Source organism: Pongo pygmaeus, chromosome 9 (assembly GCF_028885625.2).
Source record: "Pongo pygmaeus isolate AG05252 chromosome 9, NHGRI_mPonPyg2-v2.0_pri, whole genome shotgun sequence".
NCBI classification, from domain to species: domain Eukaryota; kingdom Metazoa; phylum Chordata; class Mammalia; order Primates; family Hominidae; genus Pongo; species Pongo pygmaeus.
The window spans coordinates 36,586,918-36,607,904 of record NC_072382.2 but is presented as its reverse complement, the minus strand read 5'-3'; positions in this window follow the sequence as shown (position 1 = coordinate 36,607,904).

Here is a 20,987-nt window from a genome sequence, read left to right as displayed (position 1 = left end):
TCCCCTCCCTAAAGTAGGTCCCAAGTACTCGAGTGTCACTTTTTTTTGTCTTTCCAGAAACAAGAGAAAGTGGAAACATTTGCTTTATTATATGATTCTTATTCTCCTTTTCTGTAGAACCAGCAAATGTCTTAAGGGAAAACAGGCAGAGATCTGGGCTTACTTCTTTCTTCTAATCAGAATCTTGCCTCCACCTCCCCCACCCCATCACCAAATTCTGGCTATTGTGGCAGTTCCAAACTCTAATTTTTGGCTCTGTAGCCCTGTGATATTGCCAAATTTTCCACTGACTTCTCTGCCTTTTAACAGAAGCTATGTGTCCTGGCCCTCTGAGTGAATTCTTGGCTTCCCATTCAAAAATCAACAAATGCCCTGAAGAAAAAAGTGGTTATAAAATCTCTCTGTGATTTCCTTCTTACTCGCATCTTAGCATTTCAAGTATTATTTACATCAGCAGTTTTTTGATGGGCTCCTCTTCTTCTTTAAAAAAAATTAATCTGATTTTTATGGTCATTCTCAGAAAGTGTGTTCTGAGAGTGTATTAGTCTGTTACTGTGGTGATAACACATGGCTGTAAATCCTTTTTGATCCCTTTTGAGAGCTGAGATCTTTGACCCCTATCCTTAAGTTTGGGCAGACTTAGAACTACTTCAACTAATGGATTACAGCAGAATTCATAAATGGCCATTCAACATCTGCTTTATGCTGCTGGAACACTTGCTCTTAAAGCCATAAAACATCATCTTAAAAGTCTACTTGGAGACTGCCATACTGAATTGACCACAGAGGTGGTCTTGTGAACAGTCCGATCTGAGCCTGTTCTTTAGAGATCCCTTCCAAGTTCCATATACACAAGAGAAGAAGCATCATGGAAGTCAGTCCTTCAGCCTCAGCTCTTCTTGCTCTCCAGCTGTTTGAACAATCCTAGCTGAGGCTCAAGGAGACATCAAGGAGTAGAGAAGAGCCATTTCCACTGTGTTTTTTCTGAATTCCTGATCCACAGAGTTTATGGGCATTATAAAATGGTTGCTTTTTTTATGTCACTAAGTTTTGGGGTGATTTGTGATACAACAGATATATGAAGTAGCCCTAGATATTCCAACAGAGCCAGACACAGAAGTCACATAATTTACTTGATTTTTTTCATTATAAGAGAAACTATGAACCAAACTTGGAGAAAAGAATGGAACAAGAATAGGATTGTAAATAGATGCAGAAAATCTTTTATAGTCATATCTGGTTTAACCTGAGAAATTAGAAAAAAAAATGGATTTTTTTCTTTTTGCGTGCCATCCTCTTTGATGTACTAATTTTCCCACTGCTTCCATCTCAGATTAGCCCTTCATCAAGACTTATACTCTTTGTGAATTACACAGGTCTTTAACTTCCTCTCCCTTCATTCCACTATATGGTCTAGAGAAAATATACCACCTTTGCTCCCATTGCTTCAGAACTGTACTCTCTACTTGCCAGCTGTTAAACCAACCATGAATTAGAGGAATCTATGAATCACGGAATCTTCAGTAGAAATAAACATGATCTAGTCTAACTGCCAACCCTAAGCAGATATTCCCATCCCTGAGAGGTTGTTACCTAGCTCATGCCAAGCAACATATTTCTTTTAGCAAATTTAAATTAGGGAATTTCAAGAAAATGAAAGCCAATTAGCAAAGGATGTCACAAGAGTGATTCAGTAATATCTACCACGAAAAAGGTGTTGGAAAATAAAGTCGAATAAAACACAGTCATTGGCCTCAGGAGCATAACAGTTTTTCAGGAAATAAACATACCACTAACAATTCTATAATGTTATGAGATTAAAATGCACCAAGAACAATGCATTGAAAAGGAGGAAATTATTCTAGTTAAGTATATGGGGATATTCTGGGAAAGTCCCACAGACAAAATGACATCTCAGCTGTGCTTTTTCCTTGCTTGATGTAGTTTCCCGGTTCTTCCACATTCTGATTGCCACCATTCATCTGGACACTATCTAGTTTTTCAGTCTCTTTGGAAACATAATTTCCCTAATATTACTTAAATAGTCTACAGGTCAAGGGACAGTCACACCCCTTGACCTGAATGTGACACCTCTATTTATGAAACCTAAGATTTCATCCTCATTTTTATCAGCAAAGTCATATTATTGGATCCATATACTGCTTAACGTGTATTAAAATCTCTAGAATTTTTTCCACATGAGTTATTTTGAAATCAGGTTTTTATGCTGTTCATATTTTGAATCTGCATTCTCAAGACTTTATATTAATTCTTCATTTGAATCCAGTGTTTCAGCCTCTAGAGACTTTTGTTGGTCGGGGAGGAGACAGGATGGGAAGGTCTGATCTCAGATTCTAACAAATGAGCTAGCTTTTCTAGGTCTGTGTCAGCTGCAAATTTAATGAGCGAACCTTGTGCATCTTTCTCCAAGGTGGTGATTAAAAATGTTGACCAAGACACAATCATGTAATCCGGGCTTGGACAATCATATATTAATGAATTTCTCCTATTAAGTGACTTATTTGCATTTCAACAGTGGCCTTCTGGAGAACAGATACTTTTACCCAAATAAATGATGAAGATGATAGGAATATTAGGCATCATAGAAGTCCACTTTGGGAGATTATTATTAGACGTGGGGTCCTTCTATGCTTCTCAAATCAGACTATCTGGGATGCCTTCTATTTATTCTATTTTGAGGCCTCTCCTTCATTCTTAAACTTTCCTGCACACTGGAATCACCTGGAGAGGTTTTAAATATACAGATACCTGGGCCCCACTCCCAGAGTGGTGCCGCCTACATTTTGGGTGTTTGTGAAGCTATCCAGGTGATTCTAATGTTCAGTCAAAGTAGAAAGCCACTGCTTTTGCAGAAAGTCACCAACTGCAGAAGAAAGAGCATAAGGTTAGAGGTCAAAGTGGGATAGACCCCAGCTCTTCATGTAACAGTTTTGTGATTTGGACAAATTGCTTAATCTCTGAGCTTCTACTTTCTTATCTGAAAATTAGGGCTAATAATGATCTACAATGTGTTTAAAAGAGATCATGTACATTATCTCTGTTCATAGTAGGCAAATAGTGACTGTCATCCCTTTCCTCTGTTTTTCCTAAAGTCCCCTAAGTTGATCTGTAGAACAAGGTCAGCAATAGCTGAAAAGCAGATTTGACACATGAGCTCTCATCTCTGGTGTTCCTTCCAGGATCAGATAACTTCACCTTTGATGACCTATGGCTGACCTTTTCTGCCTCATAGAATGATTTACACATCATTTAAATGCACAAATGTAGTTTAGCTGGGAAATAAAACATATATTTGACTTTAAATTGCCAAATAGAGAAGAAATGTTTCATTTTCCAACTGTGGCTACAGAAGAATGTGCAACTGCTCAAGTTTCATCAATAAGCCTTTCAAATGTTTCCCTATATTCGCAGTTTCTCATGTAAGACAACTTTTCATTAATATGGGACTTTTTTGAGGTGGAACTCAGTAAGAAAAAATAAATACTAGATAATTTTTTTAGCTACTCTTTTTGGAAAATCCTAAGCAAAATACTAGCTAGGTAAAATAAAAGTTTTTAACATCTGAACTATTAAATGATTGTTTAAAAGAACTTCTTAATTGGAGTGAGGTACAGTACATGTAATAAAAATTCATGTGTTGTTTTCCAAATGTGAAAATATATACCTAGAAGTCAGAGTAGAGCATTGAAATATCACTAAAATTTTAATGTCATGCAAGACTATTGTTCCATTTTCATTCTGCTTCCAGCCCAAAGATGCAACAGTAATTTTTAAAATAATGTGAACAAACAAACTTGAGTTTATCTCATCTCATCTCCTTTCCAGTCTTCTCTCCATGCTTCTCATCTCACTTATTGTAAAACATTTATTGAGATGCTAGTGTTCATTAGGCATTACGAATATCAAGACAAATGAAGTAAGTGATCCCAGACTTTGAGGAACTCACAATCTAGTGTAAAAAATAATTAAAACCCAACATAGTTAATGACAACTGAATAAGGTGTGTAGTCTAGTTAGCAGTATTGTACCAATGTGAGTTTTCCAGTTTTGATTTTGTATCATAGTCATGTAAGATGTCAACATTGGAGGAAGCTGAGAGAAGGGTACACGATACTATTTATGTAACTTGTGGTGTAATTATAATTGTTTAAAAATAATAAAGTTTTGGCCAGGTGCAGTAGCTCACACCTGTAATCCCAGCACTTTGGGAGGCCGAGGCGGGCGGATCACGAGGTCAGGAGATCAAGACTATCCTGGCTAACATGGTGAAACCCAGTCTCTACTAAAAATACAAAAAATTAGCCGGGCGTGGTGGCGGGCACCTGTAGTCCCAGCTACCTGGGAGGCTGAGGCTGGAGAATGGCGTGAACCTGGGAGGCGGAACTTGGAGTGAGCCGAGATCGCGCCACTGCACTCCAGGTTGGGTGACAGAGCAAGACTCCGTCTCAATAATAATAATAATAATAATAATAATAATAATAATAGAGTTTTAAAAAATCTAATATAGTAGATTTTTAAATAATGTCCTACTAATGTAGGACAGATGTTTCAAGGAAACTGAATAAGGAGACATGATCCTATATGAGGGAATGAGGGAAGGCTTTGCAGAGGAAGTGACATAAAATCTGGCTCTGAAGAGGTAATTCAAAATGTCTGTGGTGTTTTAGTGCCTGTGGCTTCTGTAACAACTTTCTACAATCTTGGTGGCTTAAAATAATATAAATTTATTCAGTTACAGTTCTGGAGGCCAGAGGTTCAAACACTAGTTTTACTGGGCTTGAGTCAAGGGATCGGTAGGGCTGGTTCCTTCTGGATGTTCTAGGGGAGAAACAGTTTCCTTGCCTTTTCCAGCTTCTGGAGGCTTTCCACATTCCTCAGCTTGTGACCCCTTCTTCTAATCACTCCAGCCTCTTGTTTCCATTATCACATTTCCTACCTCTTCTTTTGCAGTCAAATCTCCCTCTACCTCCTTCTTATAAAGAATCCTGTGATTACATTTAGGGCCCACCTAGATCACCTAGGACGTTTTCTCCTTCTTAAGATCTTTAACTTGGCCTGGCGCAGTGGCTCACACCTGTAATCCCAGCACTTTGGGAGGCCAAGGCAGGCGGTTGACCTGAGGTCGGGAGTTCAAGACCAACCTGACCAACATGGAGAAGCCCCGACTCTACAAAAAATACAAAATTAGCTAGGCATGGTAGTGTATACTTGTAATCCCATCTACTTGGGAGGCTGAGGCAGGAGAATCACTTGAACCTGGGAGGCAGAGGTTGTGGTGAGCCAAGATTGTGCCATTGCACTCCAGACTGGGCAGCAAGAGCAAAACTCTGTCTCAAAAAAAAGAAAAAACCCTTAACTTATTCACAACTGCAAAGCCCCTTTTGCCATCTAGGTTAACACTCACAGGTTCCGATAATTAGGACCTGGACATCTTGAAGGGTACCTATTTAGCCTAACATATCTGCAACGGCAGTATTCCCTGAGGTTTCCAGTTGTGAAAAACAACTTGTACAATTGAGGGATGGTGAATCATTGGTCATATTTGGGGTACTGGGAAGGGAAGTAATGGGATATACAGTTAGCAAGAACAATATATCACAGACTGGGTGGATTAAACAGCAGAGGTTTATTTCTCACAGTTCTGGAGTCTACAAGTCCAAGATCAAGCTGTTAGCGGGTTTGTTTCTCCACAAGCCTTGCTCCTGGGCTTGCATATTTCTGTCTTCTCTCCATGTCCTCGCATGGCCCTTTCTTGGTATATGCACATCCCTGTCGTCTTTGCCTTGTTATATGGACACCAGTCATATCACATGAGGGTGCACCCATATGACTTCAGTCAACCCTATCTCAACAGTCACATTCTGAGATCCCTGGAGTTAGAACTTCCAACATACGCATTTGAAGGGGACACAATTCAGTCCCTAATAATTGGGATTAAGTTTTGAGTAACTTTGTGACCTGGCTAATGACTTTGATCTTGAAAGTTATAGTAAGCCAAAGGGGGCTTTCAAGGACTGGAGTGACAAAAATCAGATCGTTTGTTAGTTTTTTATATCAATAACTGAAAATGGAAACAAGGAAGTAGTAACTTGCAGCAGGGAGAACAGGTAGAAGCCCGGTACAGTACCCAAGCAGGACATATAAAAGGAAAGGTGAGGCCAAGCATGGTGGCTCACACCTGTAATCCCAGCACTTTGAAAGGCCAAGGCGGGTGGATCTCTTGAGGTCAGGAGTTCAAGACCAGCCTGGCCAACATGGTGAAATTCTGTCTCTACTAAAAATACAAAAGTTAGCCAGGCATGGTGGTGGATGCCTGTAATCCCAGCCACTGGGAGACTGAGGCACAAGAATCACTTGAACCCGGGAGATGGAGGTTGCAGTGAGCCAAGATCATGCCACTGTACTCCAGCCTGGGCAACAGAGTGAGACTCCATCCCCTAAAAAAAAAAAAGAAAAAAGAAAAAAAGGAAAGATGATGTTTGCACAATCCTAAGACAAGGGTAATAGATATAGCAGAATTTTGCCTGTTTTCTCCCACCACAAACTCATGGAATCTTGATTAAAATATTGTAACAAACTACTCTTTTTGCCACATAGCTGAATTTAAAACAAATGTCCAGATGCCAGAACTGAAACAAGAAATCAGAGCCAGAATGATGAGAAGGGACTGCTGGCACCATGTGGATATCAGACCAGATATTGGACCTGTGGTCTGGGAGAATTTTAAAGCCACGTGGGGGAAAGAATCACACCTATGGGCCCAAGGACCTCAAAGATCTGCCCAGCCTATAGAAAGGGGACTCGAAAAGCTCTGACCTCTTATTCTGGGAAGCCACAAGGAAGCCTGCTGACTGTCCCGAAATGTAGATGGGGTGGGGATGGAGGTGGTGCACAGTAATCTTTAAGAAGTGAAATCAAGTGAATTGGGGAGGAGCCAAGACGGCCGAATAGAAACAGCTCCGGTCTACAGCTCCCAGCGTGAGCGACGCAGAAGACGGGTGATTTCTGCATTTCCATCTGAGGTACCGTGTTCATCTCACTAGGGAGTGCCAGACAGTGGGCGCAGGTCAGTGGGTGAGTGCACCGTGCGCCAGCCGAAGCAGGGGCCAGGCATTGCCTCACTCGGGAAGCGCAAGGGGTCAGGGAGTTCCCTTTCCAGGGGTGACTGATGGCACCTGGAAAATCGGGCCACTCCCACCCGAATACTGTGCTTTTCCGACGGGCTTAGGAAACGGTGCCCCAGGAGATTATAGCCCGCACCTGGCTCAGAGGGTCCTACGCCCACAGAGTCTCCCTGATTGCTAGCACAGCAGTCTGAGATCAAACAGCAAGTCGGCAGCGAGGCTGGGGGAGGGGTGCCCGCCATTGCCCAGGCTTGCTTAGGTAAACAAAGCAGCGGGAAGCTTGAACTGGGTGGAGCCCACCACAGCTCAAGGAGGCCTGCCTGCCTCTGTAGGCTCCACCTCTGGGGGCAGGGCACAGACAAACAAAAAGACAGCAGTAACCTCTGCAGACTTAAATGTCCCTGTCTGACAGCTTTGAGGAGAGCAGTGGTTCTCCCAGCACGCAGCTGGAGATCTGAGAACGGGCAGACTGCCTCCGCAAGTGGGTCCCTGACCCCTGACCCCCGAGCAGCCTAACTGGGAGGCACCCCCCAGCAGGGGCAGACTGACACCTCACACAGCCGGCCAGGTACTCCAACAGACCTGCAGCTGAAGGTCCTGTCTGTTAGAAGGAAAACTAACAGAAAGGACATCCACACCAAAAACCCATCTGTACATCACCATCATCAAAGACCAAAAGTAGATAAAACCACAAAGATGGGGAAAAAACAGAGCAGAAAAACTGGAAACTCTAAAAAGCAGAGTACCTCTCCTCCTCCAAAGGAACGCAGTTCCTCACCCGCAACGGAACAAAGCTGGACGGAGAATGACTTTGACGAGCTGAGAGAAGAAGGCTTCAGACGATCAAATTACTCTGACCTACGGGAGGATATTCAAACCAAAGGCAAAGAAGTTGAAAACTTTGAAAAAAATTTAGAATAATGTATAACTAGAATAACCAATACAGAGAAGTGCTTAAAGGAGCTGATGGAGCTGAAAACCAAGGCTCGAGAACTACGTGAAGAATGCAGAAGCCTCAGGAGCCGATGCGATCAAATGGAAGAAAGGGTGTCAGTGATGGAAGATGAAATGAATGAAATGAAGCGAGAAGGGAAGTTTAGAGAAAAAAGAATAAAAGGAAACGAGCAAAACCTCCAAGAAATATGGGACTATGTGAAAAGACCAAATCTACGTCTGATTGGTGTACCTGAAAGTGACGGGGAGAATGGAAACAAGTTGGAAAACACTCTGCAGGATATTATCCAGGAGAACTTCCCCAATCTAGCAAGGCAGGCCAACATTCAGATTCAGGAAATACAGAGAACGCCACAAAGATACTCCTCGAGAAGAGCAACTCCAAGACACATAATTGTCAGATTCACCAAAGTTGAAATGAAGGAAAAAATGTTAAGGGCAGCCAGAGAGAAAGGTCGGGTTACCATCAAAGGGAAGCCCATCAGACTAACAGCGGATCTCTCGGCAGAAACCCTACAAGCCAGAAGAGAGTGGGGGCCAATATTCAACATTCTTAAAGAAAACAATTTTCAACCCAGAATTTCATATCCAGCCAAACTAAGCTTCATAAGTCAAGGAGAAATAAAATACTTTACAGACAAGCAAATGCTGAGAGATTTTGTCACCACCAGGCCTGCCCTAAAAGAGCTCCTGAAGGAAGCGCTAAACATGGAAAGGCACAACCGGTACCAGCCACTGCAAAATCATGCCAAAATGTAAAGACCATCGAGACTAGGAAGAGACTGCATCAACTAACGAGCAAAACAACCAGCTAACATCATAATGACAGGATCAAATTCACACATAACAATATTAACTTTAAATGTAAATGGACTAAATGCTCCAATTAAAAGACACAGACTGGCAAATTGGATAAAGAGTCAAGACCCATCAGTGTGCTGTATTCAGGAAACCCATCTCATGTGCGGAGACACACATAGGCTCAAAATAAAAGGATGGAGGAAGATCTACCAAGCAAATGGAAAGCAAAAAAAGGCAGGGGTTGCAATCCTAGTCTCTGATAAAACAGACTTTAAACCAACAAAGATCAAAAGAGACAAAGAAGGCCATTACATAATGGTAAAGGGATCAATTCAACAAGAAGAGCTAACTATCCTAAATATACATGCACCCAATACAGGAGCACCCAGATTCATAAAGCAAGTCCTGAGTGACCTACAAAGAGACTTAGACTCCCACACATTAATAATGGGAGACTTTAACACCCCACTGTCAACATTAGACAGATCAACGAGACAGAAAGTCAACAAGAATACCCAGGAATTGAACTCAGCTCTGCACCAAGCGGACCTAATAGACATCTACAGAACTCTCCACCCCAAATGAACAGAATATACATTTTTTTCAGCACCACACCACACCTATTCCAAAATTGACCACATACTTGGAAGTAAAGCTCTCCTCAGTAAATGTAAAAGAACAGAAATTATAACAAACTATCTCTCAGATCACAGTGCAATCAAGCTAGAACTCAGGATTAAGAATCTCACTCAAAACCGCTCAACTACATGGAAACTGAACAACCTGCTCCTGAATGACTACTGGGTACATAATGAAATGAAGGCAGAAATAAAGATGTTCTTTGAAACCACCAAGAACAAAGACACAACATACCAGAATCTCTGGGATGCATTCAAAGCAGTGTGTAGAGGGAAACTGATAGCACTAAATGCCCACAAGAGAAAGCAGGAAAGATCCAAAATTGACACCCTAACATCTCAATTAAAAGAACTAGAAAAGCAAGAGCAAACACATTCAAAAGCTAGCAGAAGGCAAGAAATAACTAAAATCAGAGCAGAACTGAAGGAAATAGAGACACAAAAAACCCTTCAAAAAATTAATGAATCCAGGAGCTGGTTTTTTGAAAGGATCAACAAAATTGATAGACCGCTAGCAAGATTAATAAAGAAAAAAGGAGAGAAGAATCAAATAGATGCAATAAAAAATGATAAAGGGGATATCACCACCGATCCCACAGAAATACAAACTACCATCAGAGAATATTACAAACACCTCTACGCAAATAAACTAGAAAATCTAGAAGAAGTGGATAAATTCCTCAACACATACACCCTCCCAAGACTAAACCAGGAAGAAGTTGAATCTCTGAATAGACCAATAACAGGAGCTGAAATTGTGGCAATAATCAATAGCTTACCAACCAAAAAAAGCCCAAGACCAGATGGGTTTACAGCCGAATTCTACCAGAGGTACAAGGAGGAGCTGGTACCATTCCTTCTGAAACTATTCCAATCAATAGAAAAAGAGGGAATCCTCCCTAACTCATTTTATGAGGCCAGCATCATCCTGATACCAAAGCCTGGCAGAGACCCAACAAAAAAAGAGAATTTTAGACCAATATCCTTGATGAACATTGATGCAAAAATCCTCAATAAAATACTGGCAAACAGAATCCAGCAGCACATCAAAAAGCTTATCCACCATGATCAAGTGGGCTTCATCCCTGGGATGCAAGGCTGGTTCAATATACGCAAATCAATAAATGTAATCCAGCATATAAACAGAACCAAAGACAAAATCCACATGATTATCTCAATAGATGCAGAAAAGGCCTTTGACAAAATTCAACAACCCTTCATGCTAAAAACTCTCAATAAATTAGGTATTGATGGGACGTATCTCAAAATAATAAGAGCTATCTATGACAAACCCACAGCCAATATCATACTGAATGGGCAAAAACGGGAAGCATTCCCTTTGAAAGCTGGCACAAGACAGGGATGCCCTCTCTCACCACTTCTATTCAACATAGTGTTGGAAGTTCTGGCCAGGGCAATTAGGCAGGAGAAGGAAATCAAGGGTATTCAATTAGGAAAAGAGGAAGTCAAATTGTCCCTGTTTGCAGATGACATGATTGGATATCTAGAAAACCCCATCGTCTCAGCCCAAAATCTCCTTAAGCTGATAAGCAACTTCAGCAAAGTCTCAGGATACAAAATCAATGTACAAAAATCACAAGCATTCTTATACACCAATAACAGACAAACAGAGAGCCAAATCATGAGTGAACTCCCATTCACAATTGCTTCAAAGAGAATAAAATACCTAGGAATCCAACTTACAAGGGATGTGAAGGACCTCTTCAAGGAGAACTACAAACCACTGCTCAAGGAAATAAAAGAGGATACAAACAAATGGAAGAACATTCCATGCTCATGGATAGGAAGAATCAATATCGTGAAAATGGCCATCCTTCCCAAGGTAATTTACAGATTCAATGCCATCCCCATCAAGCTACCAATGACTTTCTTCACAGAATTGGAAAAAACTACTTTAAAGTTCATATGGAACCAAAAAAGAGCCCACATCGCCAAGTCAATCCTAAGCCAAAAGAACAAAGCTGGAGGCATCACACTACCTGACTTCAAACTATACTACAAGGCTACAGTAACCAAAACAGCATGGTATTGGTACCAAAACAGAGATATAGATCAATGGAACAGAACAGAGCCGTCAGCAATAATGCCACATATCTACAACTATCTGATCTTTGACAAACCTGAGAAAAACAAGAAATGGAGAAAGCATTCCCTATTTAATAAATGGTGCTGGGAAAACTGGCTAGCCATATGTAGAAAGCTGAAACTGTATCCCTTCCTTACACCTTAAACAAAAATCAATTCAAGATGGATTAAAGACTTAAAAGTTAGACCTAAAACCATAAAAACCCTAGAAGAAAACCTAGGCATTACCATTCAGGACATAGGCATGGGCAAGGACTTCATGTCTAAAACACCAAAAGCAATGGCAACAAAAGCCAAAATTGACAAATGGGATCTAATTAAACTAAAGAGCTTCTGCACAGCAAAGGAAACTACCATCAGAGTGAACAGGCAACCTACAAAATTGGAGAAAATTTTCGCAACCTACTCATCTGACAAAGGGCTAATATCCAGAATCTACAAAGAACTCAAACAAATTTAAAAGAAAAAACAAACAACCACATCAAAAAGTGGGCGAAGGACATGAACAGACACTTCTCAAAAGAAGACATTTATGCAGCCAAAAAACACATGAAAAAATGCTCACCATCACTGGCCATCAGAGAAATGCAAATCAAAACCACAATGAGATACCATCTCACACCAGTTAGAATGGCGATCATTAAAAAGTCAGGAAACAACAGGTGCTGGAGAGGATGTGGAGAAATAGGAACACTTTTACACTGTTGGTGGGACTGTAAACTAGTTCAACCCTTGTGGAAGTCAGTGTGGCGATTCCTCAGGGATCTAGAACTAGAGATTCCATTCGACTCCGCCATCCCATTACTGGGTATGTACCCAAAGGACTATAAATCATGCTGCTATAAAGACACATGCACACGTATGTTTATTGCGGCATTATTCACAATAGCAAAGACTTGGAACCAACCCAAATGTCCAACAATGATAGACTGGATTAAGAAAATGTGGCACATATACACCATGGAATACTATGCAACCATAAAAAATGATGAGTTCATGTCCTTTGTAGGGACATGGATGAAATTGGAAATCATCATTCTCAGTAAACTATCGCAAGAACAAAAAACCAAACACCGTATATTCTCACTTATAGGTGGGAATCAAACAATGAGAACACACGGACACAGGAAGGGGAACATCACACTCTGGGGACTGTTGTGGGGTGGAGGGAGGGGGGGGGAATAGCATTGGGAGATATACCTAATGCTAGATGACGAGTTAGTGGGTGCAGCGCACCAGCATGGCACATGTATACATATGTAACTTACCTGCACATTGTGCACATGTACCATAAAACCTAAAGTATAATAATAATAATAATAATAATAATAATAAAAATAATAATAATAAAATAATAAAATAATAAATAAAAATAAAAAAAGAAGTGAAATCACTATCTTTACTTGAAAATACCTTTTTAAAATCTAAATTTAAGTCAAGGAAACCTCAAACTGAGGGATTAACTCAAAAATTGCTCTAGGACTGTTGAAATCCCTACACCAAAAGGACTAAGAAATGGAAATAAAGAGAGAAGAAATAAGAAAATTGGATGACCAAGCAATATCTGAATAATAGGAGAGTAAGAAGAGAGAATGGAGGAACACCTAGCCTCAAAGAAATAAATCAAGACATTTTCCCCAATCCAAAGAGCATGGGTTTCCAGATTGAAGGAGTCCACCATGTGCCCAGAATAATACATTTCAAACACTAAAGACCAAAATAATTTTTTACAAGTTTTCAGAAAGAAAACAACAGAACCCGTACATATAACCAGAATGGGTTTAGAGAGAGAGAGTATGTGTGTGTGCTTGTGTGTGTGTATATATACACACACGTGTGTCAAAGAGAATCCTCATTTTCCAAAGTTCAAAGTCAATAAGTAATGCCTAAAACTGTGAAGTTAAGAAGTGGCAACGTATGCATATTACTTAGAAATGTAGAGTAAAATACCAAAAGCGAAGCAAACAAACTCATCAGAAAATATGGAAAGAGTTTGCATTGGGTTCTGGAATTGAGCATTAGTGTTCTTGTTCCATACTGCTATTCCTAGACCCTAGTCCCTTCCTTCACCCTCAAAACCCCTGGCCCCTTTGAAGCAGGTGACATTAAATGACCATTTGTCCTCTACTCTTTTGCAATAACCTGTCCCCTGGTCACTTCTCTCAACCTCTGAAATTTTAGCACTGGCTCACTATCTGTCTCTCCACTGTTCTCCTGCCATTATTCCTGAGAATTTCGATGTTCACACCCTGCGCATCATTACCCTGACCTCATTGCTTCCTACACACTTTAAGTCTATACCTCCCTCCCCCACCTTCCATGGTCTGACCCTAGGACTTTCCAAAAATCTTAATGCCAAATACCTCACACTCTAAACTTCAAAATCTTAATAAATACTCACTTTCATGTTCCAAATTACCTACTCTACCAAACCCACTTCAGTCTATCCACTTTTACTACCTATCACCCTCTCTGGTCTCTCATTCCTCCTCATCCAGTTTAGAACCACTGTTGATGATCATAAAACTTTCTATATACCTTGTCTGTCTCCCCTCCCATCATGTTTTACTGGCAAATCTCAAAACCTATTTAATATTTATTGCTATATTTCATCAGTTAAATAGAACTATAGACAAAACAAAGCAACAAAACACAAATCCATATAGACTGGTTTCATTTTAAATTTATGTTTATAATCTCAAGAAAATCTTCAGCACAGCCTGGAAATTCTGCATATTTCATTACTCAACTTGCTTGTCTGTTTTCTAAAATAATTATCTCAACTTATCCTCTATTCTCCAAACTCCAAAATATTTTCTTTCCTTTCACTTTCAACTAATGGTGGCTCTTTTTTAGTTCACTCAAGTGAAAAACAAAAACAAAAAACAATCAAAAGAGGCAGGTTTAGTTCAAATGCCAGTTTTGCTACTCACTACCTGAGTGAATTCTGTGAGCCGGTTACTTATTTTCTCTGGGGCTCAGTTTCCTCATCTGTACAAGGGTAGATAATAGCAGTAGTGTCCAGTTATGAATGACACTTAGTTTCTGCTATGTAATGTTCACTTAATGAGGGAAACTGAAAACTATCTCCTTTCCACTATCAAATCTTCTGTCCTACCCAGGTATTTGAATATATCTGTGAACTCTGCCTTCCCTTCTTGTGCATACAGTTGTTTCAGGACCCCCATGAATACCAAAATCTTAGGATGCTCAAGTTCCTGACATAAAATGGCGTAGCATTTGCATAGAACCAATGTATCCTCCGTATACTTTAAGTCATCTCTAGATTATTCACTTTAAATCATCTCTGGATTATTTAAAATATAATACAATGTAAATTCTATGTAAACAACTGTTGTACCATATTGTTTTTAATTTGCATTATTTATATTTTTGTTGTTGCATTGTTATTTTTTATTGTTCTTCCCCCTGGATTTTTTTGATCTGTGGTTGGTTGAATCCACAAATGTGGAACCCACAGACAGGGAGGGCCAACTCTATGTCCTTAGCCTCCGCCTCCCCTTCTGGAACAGTGGATGAACTGTTCCTGAATCTCATTTCAACCCCTCTATATAAGTGTTGGATCTCCTTCCCTCTCCCCTATTCAATGACTTTGTTCTTGCATATGTTCCTCTTCAATCATATCCTATGGTTTTTCCTCTGTCTACTAAGTTATACCATCAACATATAAACATTATGTATTATCTTCCATCTTAAAGGTCCTTCAGTGCTGTCATGGCTTAGTTCTTGATTCCTTTTGTAAGAAAACTCCTTGAAAGAGCTGTTTATGTTTGCTTTTCTTTTCCTGACCTCTGCCCCCTTTTCTGAGTGAATTGGAATCTCACTCTGTCACCCAGGCTGGAGTATAGTGGCATAATTATAGCTCACTGCAGCCTTGAACTCCCAGGCAGTCCTCACACCTCAGCCCCCCAAGCAGTTGGAACTACAGGCATGTACCATCACACCTGGCTAAGAGTTTTTATTTTTATTTTTAGAGATGAGGGTGGTCTCACGATGTTGCCCAGGCTGGTCTTGAACTCCTGGCCTCAAGCAAAACTCCTGCCTCAGCCTCCTGAGTCGGTGGGATTACAGATGTGAACCACCACACCTAGCCTTTTCATCACTGTTTTGAACCCATTGCAATACCTCTTGTCAAAGTTTATCTTTCCAAACTCTCAAGTACTCTGGCCTTCTTCATTAAACGTCTCAGAAGCATTATTCTTCTAGGCTTCTAGACTTCATTTGGTGTCTTAGTCAGCTTGGGCTGCCAAAACAAACACCAACAACTGGGTGCCTTACACAACAGAAATTTATTTTCTCACAGTTCTGAAGGCTGGGAAGTCCAAGATCAAGGTGGCGGCCAATGCTTTTTCTGGATTTTGGAGCAGACTGCTTTGGTTTAAATCCAGACTCCGTCATTTACAAACTTTGTGACCCTGACCAAGACAGTTAACTACCAGTGCCTTGGTGTCCTCATCTGTAAAATGGGGATCATGATAATACACTCCTCTAAGTTAAATAAGTTAAAATATGCAAAAAGCTAAGAATGTTGTCTAGTACAATTTAAGTTCTTAATAAATGTTAGCTATTACTTTTTGATTCATATTTGTCCATTTTCCTCTTTAGAAAAAAAAAAAACTCCCAGAAGACAAGAACTTTCTGCCCTGCTTAAATACATGGCATCCCCAGTGCCTAGACCACTGCCTGATGCTCTACATACATTTGTTAAAACAACAAAGGTATAAATGAGTGCTTTCTTGGAAGGATTTTAAAACGTGTGGTTTACAGTGTCAAATGCTTCAGACAGCTTGGCAGATAAGGACGTAAGCCATTTGTCAATCAAAAGGTCATTGGTGATTTGAGTAGTAGTAATAGCCATAATTTACTGAGCCACCTTGCTAAGTGTGCTAATCTACACAATCGCCCTACAAGGAAGCCATTATTATCACCATTTTATAGATGGAGAGCATATCTGCAGCTCTATGGGAGAGAAGTAAGACTGAAAAGGATTGAGAGATGAACGGGAATTAAAGATACACAATCAACTCTATTATAACTGGCAGCTTGTTTAAATATATTAACCTATAGGAGAAGAAATAAATTCAACTGGCCAGAGACATAATTTGTCAACCATTGTTATCAAAAAAAACCAAGTATGAGTGAGTCAAGGGGAGTGGAGTGAGAAAAATATAAAATAAATGAAGGTTCTCAACTTTATACATATTTTTTTCTCCTGGGTCATTTTAAATGCTACCTTGGTAATGATCTTCATTTAATTTATTCTTCAGATCCTCAGTGCTTGAAAATACAGAGATGATATGTAAAAAAAAAAGTCACCATCTTTGTAAGAATCTTACCGAATAAGAAAGATCTTTTTTACAAATTAAACTGCTGAAGAGATTTCAACTGGGTTTGGAATCCAGATCAACTCAATCTCTGGCAGAATACTTTCAGGAAAAAAAAAACCCTGGAACATTTGAGAATCACAGTTCTGTACCTCTGCAAAGATTTGTATATTCTTCCATTGGTGGGTGAGGGGGCAGGAGGAAATTCTCTGGGTAGGCTTACAAAAACAAGCTTTTTAAGCGCTTCTGATGATTCTGAGCTACATTTCTGGACTGGGGTTTGACTGTTTACGTCGCTGTTTCTTGGATAATTAAAGAGGTAGGTGTCTGTTTCAGAGAATCTGCTCTCTTCTACCTTGCTTTATTTGGGTGGTGTGACCTTGGCTGTTCTGTATATTCATCCTGCCTGTCACTTTTCAGAACCGAGTAAGGCAGCACCAGCAACATAAAGATGTAATAGTCACTTTGGATGCAGAATATTTAAAAGTTTTGTGTTTTATTTTAAATTGGAGGCTCAAATATCATTGTTTATTTTCAGGGCAGCAAAGGACCATAAGCAATTCTCCAATGGTGAAGATCGACCCCAGTCATGTAAAAATATGTACGTATTCATCAATGTGTACATTTCTTTTTCTGTGTTAGTTTTCCCAAGCTATTTCCCTCCTCAGCCCAGTCTCCCTGCTTCTGTTTTTTATTAGCTTTTCATAGTTCTTTTTTCTTACTCCTTAGTCTTAGCGCTTTGGCTGTCGATAAAGATGGCTGGTAGGGATTGGCAGGGGCCAATGAGTAGTTAGAAAATGTGATTTGCCAAAATAAGAATGATAATTTCATTATGCATATCTCACTTGGAGTATTGAAAATTAAAGCTTAAAAATAAAGCTAATCCCCAGTCTTTTTTTTTTTAAAGCTTCCGTATTGCTGGGGTGACCTTTTCTGTTCTGTCCTGTGCTAACATCACCATATGAATTTTAAGTTCTCCCCTGCCCCTGTGGCTATGTTAGGTTGATAGTTAAGCCAGGACTCTGTCCTGAAGCACTGCGCTGTTCTCAGCTCCAGGCAGCAAAGGGTTAACAGAGTCTCCAGTGCCTACCGAGTTGTAAAAGGAACTGCTGAAGCTGATCAATGACCACTGTTAAGACCTGGAAACCAATTATAAACCTGAAATTTGTGATGAACAAAGCCTGAAACACTGGGATGAAAACTACTGAATTAGTCCAGTTCATTAAAATCATTAATAGTCATGAAATGAAAACCACCAGAGTCCAAAAAGGCTTAATGCTCTATCCATATTAATTAGATGGGAGCAAATCTGAACTGAAAAGCAGCACATGCTTTGTAGAATTAGCAATTGGTCTCTACAGACTACACAGATCTCTATTAAAATTCAGTTTAATTAAAATTGATCACGTTAAGAAACTGATGTGGTTAATTAACTGAATTCCTGGACTTCTTTTCATACGTTTCACAGACGCCTTGTACACTGCGTTTGTGGGTGACACTTCATGTTGCACAGAGCAAATCCAATTGCAAAGGTTAACTCTCTGTGTTCCTGGAGAGGATACAGACCACGGAGGAGGGATGTGTGGGGGAGAGGCAGAAGAAACCCGCTTTATGGAGAGTCAAACCCCAGGTTAAACTCGAGGAAACTCCTTTAGAAAATTTGTCCCATTCATGGTGGATAAATGAATGTGTATCTATCAGTGACAAAGAGGTTCTCTCTCCCAAGCTGCCACCTCTAGAGGAACTGAGAAGTATTGCCAAAAAATAAGTCACTCTAACGTCAAAAGGAGGACAGTAGGCAGTTGGGTAAGTGTGGCTAATTCTGTACCAGGATTGCTGAAGGCATCTTAGTTTTATTGCCTACACACCTCCTTGTTCTGTTTGGCTCAGAAGTCAGTTTCTGTTTTTTCCATCTGCAGAATGGGATACTGATATTTCTAGATTTCACCAAGGCCTAAAATAACAACAATAGTCCCTCTGCCTTGAGGCTGCTCTGCTGCTCCTGGCCAAGTCTACTCCCCTTCCCAAGTCCACCAAGCATATTGCTGCTAACGCAGCCTTCCCAAGACTGCAGCTTATGGTGTCACCGACCTGCTCAGGACTCTGTAATGACTGTGCACTGTGTACAGGACAAATTCTAAACTCCATAGATTTAAATCCAGAGCTCTTCATCATCTACCCCAACATACTCTTACTTCCTTTGCCTCTTAGAGATGTACTTTGCCTATGAGATGTACTTCTTTGTTTCAGCCACACTGGCCAATTTACAAACTTTGAGTCCCTTATTTGCTTTCCAGCCTGCACTCCTTTTTCCTCTTAGAAATTTGTTTCAATCCGGCCCATCCTTAAGAATTCCACTGGAATCCCATCACCGTAAAGTACTTCTGTCATCAACCCTCACAAAAGATCTCTCCTTCCCCTGCCCTCTGGTAGTTGGTATGATCTCAACTGTCAATTGGCTCTTGTTCCCCAAAATCTGAAATAATTACTCACATGTACACGTCAGCTCCTAAACATTTTCAGTTCTTATCAGGCAGAGGCCATATCTTATATTTCACTGAATCTGAACATGCACCAGACACAATGTGTGCTCCATAAATGTTGTTTACAATGAGAGAATAACTTATCCTTTGATAGCTTCTGGCAATTTTTCTCAGCGAGGGAGGTTTGAGCTTTGTCTTATGATGAACTGGCAAAAAAATTTGAATGTGACATGCTAATAACAATAATGATGATAGATGATATTTATTAAACTCACATGTCAAACATTGTGCTAAAGATCTATCGTTTTACAAGGAAATCACCGTTTCCCTCTGTTTGTTGCCAGAGTTGCAAGTGCCTCTCCCAGCATTTTGTTCACCTTTTGCATCTAGCATTGTGTCTTCCATCTCGTTTCTAATTCTTGTATATTTTTGTTCCTTTTTTTCTAACATAATTTGGCAATTCTTTGTGGGTTTTGTTGTTGTTGTTGCTTGTTGTTCTTGTTGTTTTTCAGGTATTTTCAACAACCAGCTTTGAATATACGCATTCTTTGTTTTTATCTTCATTGACTCAAATTTGACTTTTATTTTAAAATTTTAATTTGCTATTTCTTGGCAGATTTCGTTGTTTGTTTTTTTTCTTTCTTTCTTTTTTTTTTTTTTTTTTTGAGATACAGTCTTGCTCTGTCACCAGGCTGGAGTGCAGTGGCACAATCTCGGCTCGCTGCAACCTCCGCCTCCTGCCTCAGCCTTCTGAGTAGCTGGGACTACAGGCGCCCGCCACCACGCCCAGCTAATTTTTTGTATTTTTAGTAGAGACGGGATTTGTTGGCCAGGATGGTCTTGATGTCCTGACCTCATGATCCACCCACCTCAGCCTCCCAAAGTGCTGAGATTACAGGCATGAGCCACCACGCCTGGCTGTTGTTTTTTTTTTTCTAATGCCTTAATAAGTTAAAAGTTTCTTAATAAGTATTTAATTCCATTTTCCCCCTTTTCCCTTTTTTGGTCTTTCTTCCTTAATAATAAAGGCATTAAGAACATACATTTTATCATAAACACAATTTTTATTGTGATGCTTAGATTTTTGATGAAGTATTTTTATTTTCACTTATTTCTATAAATCATTTATAATTTCAGATTTGATTTCTTTTTTCGATCTAACGTCTTTTATAAATTATTATTAGAGACTATTTTAAAAATTACTTATTCTTAACTTCATTGTATTTTGATTAGAGAGCATGCCCTATATGGTTTCTTTGGTCAAGTATGGAATCAATTCTTATAAATATTCCACAGATATGTACACAATGTATTTTCCTATTTAAAAGTTATAGAATTATATTCTTCAATTATTTTATTTATATCCTTATTTTTTGGTCTAATTCAACTATCCAGTTCTGAAATAGTCATATTAAAGAGTACCACTATATTGTATTTTAATTAAACTCTACTTATATATCTATGCATTTTTGCTTTCTGTTCAGCTGTTATGTATTTCGATACAAAAAGGTGTAA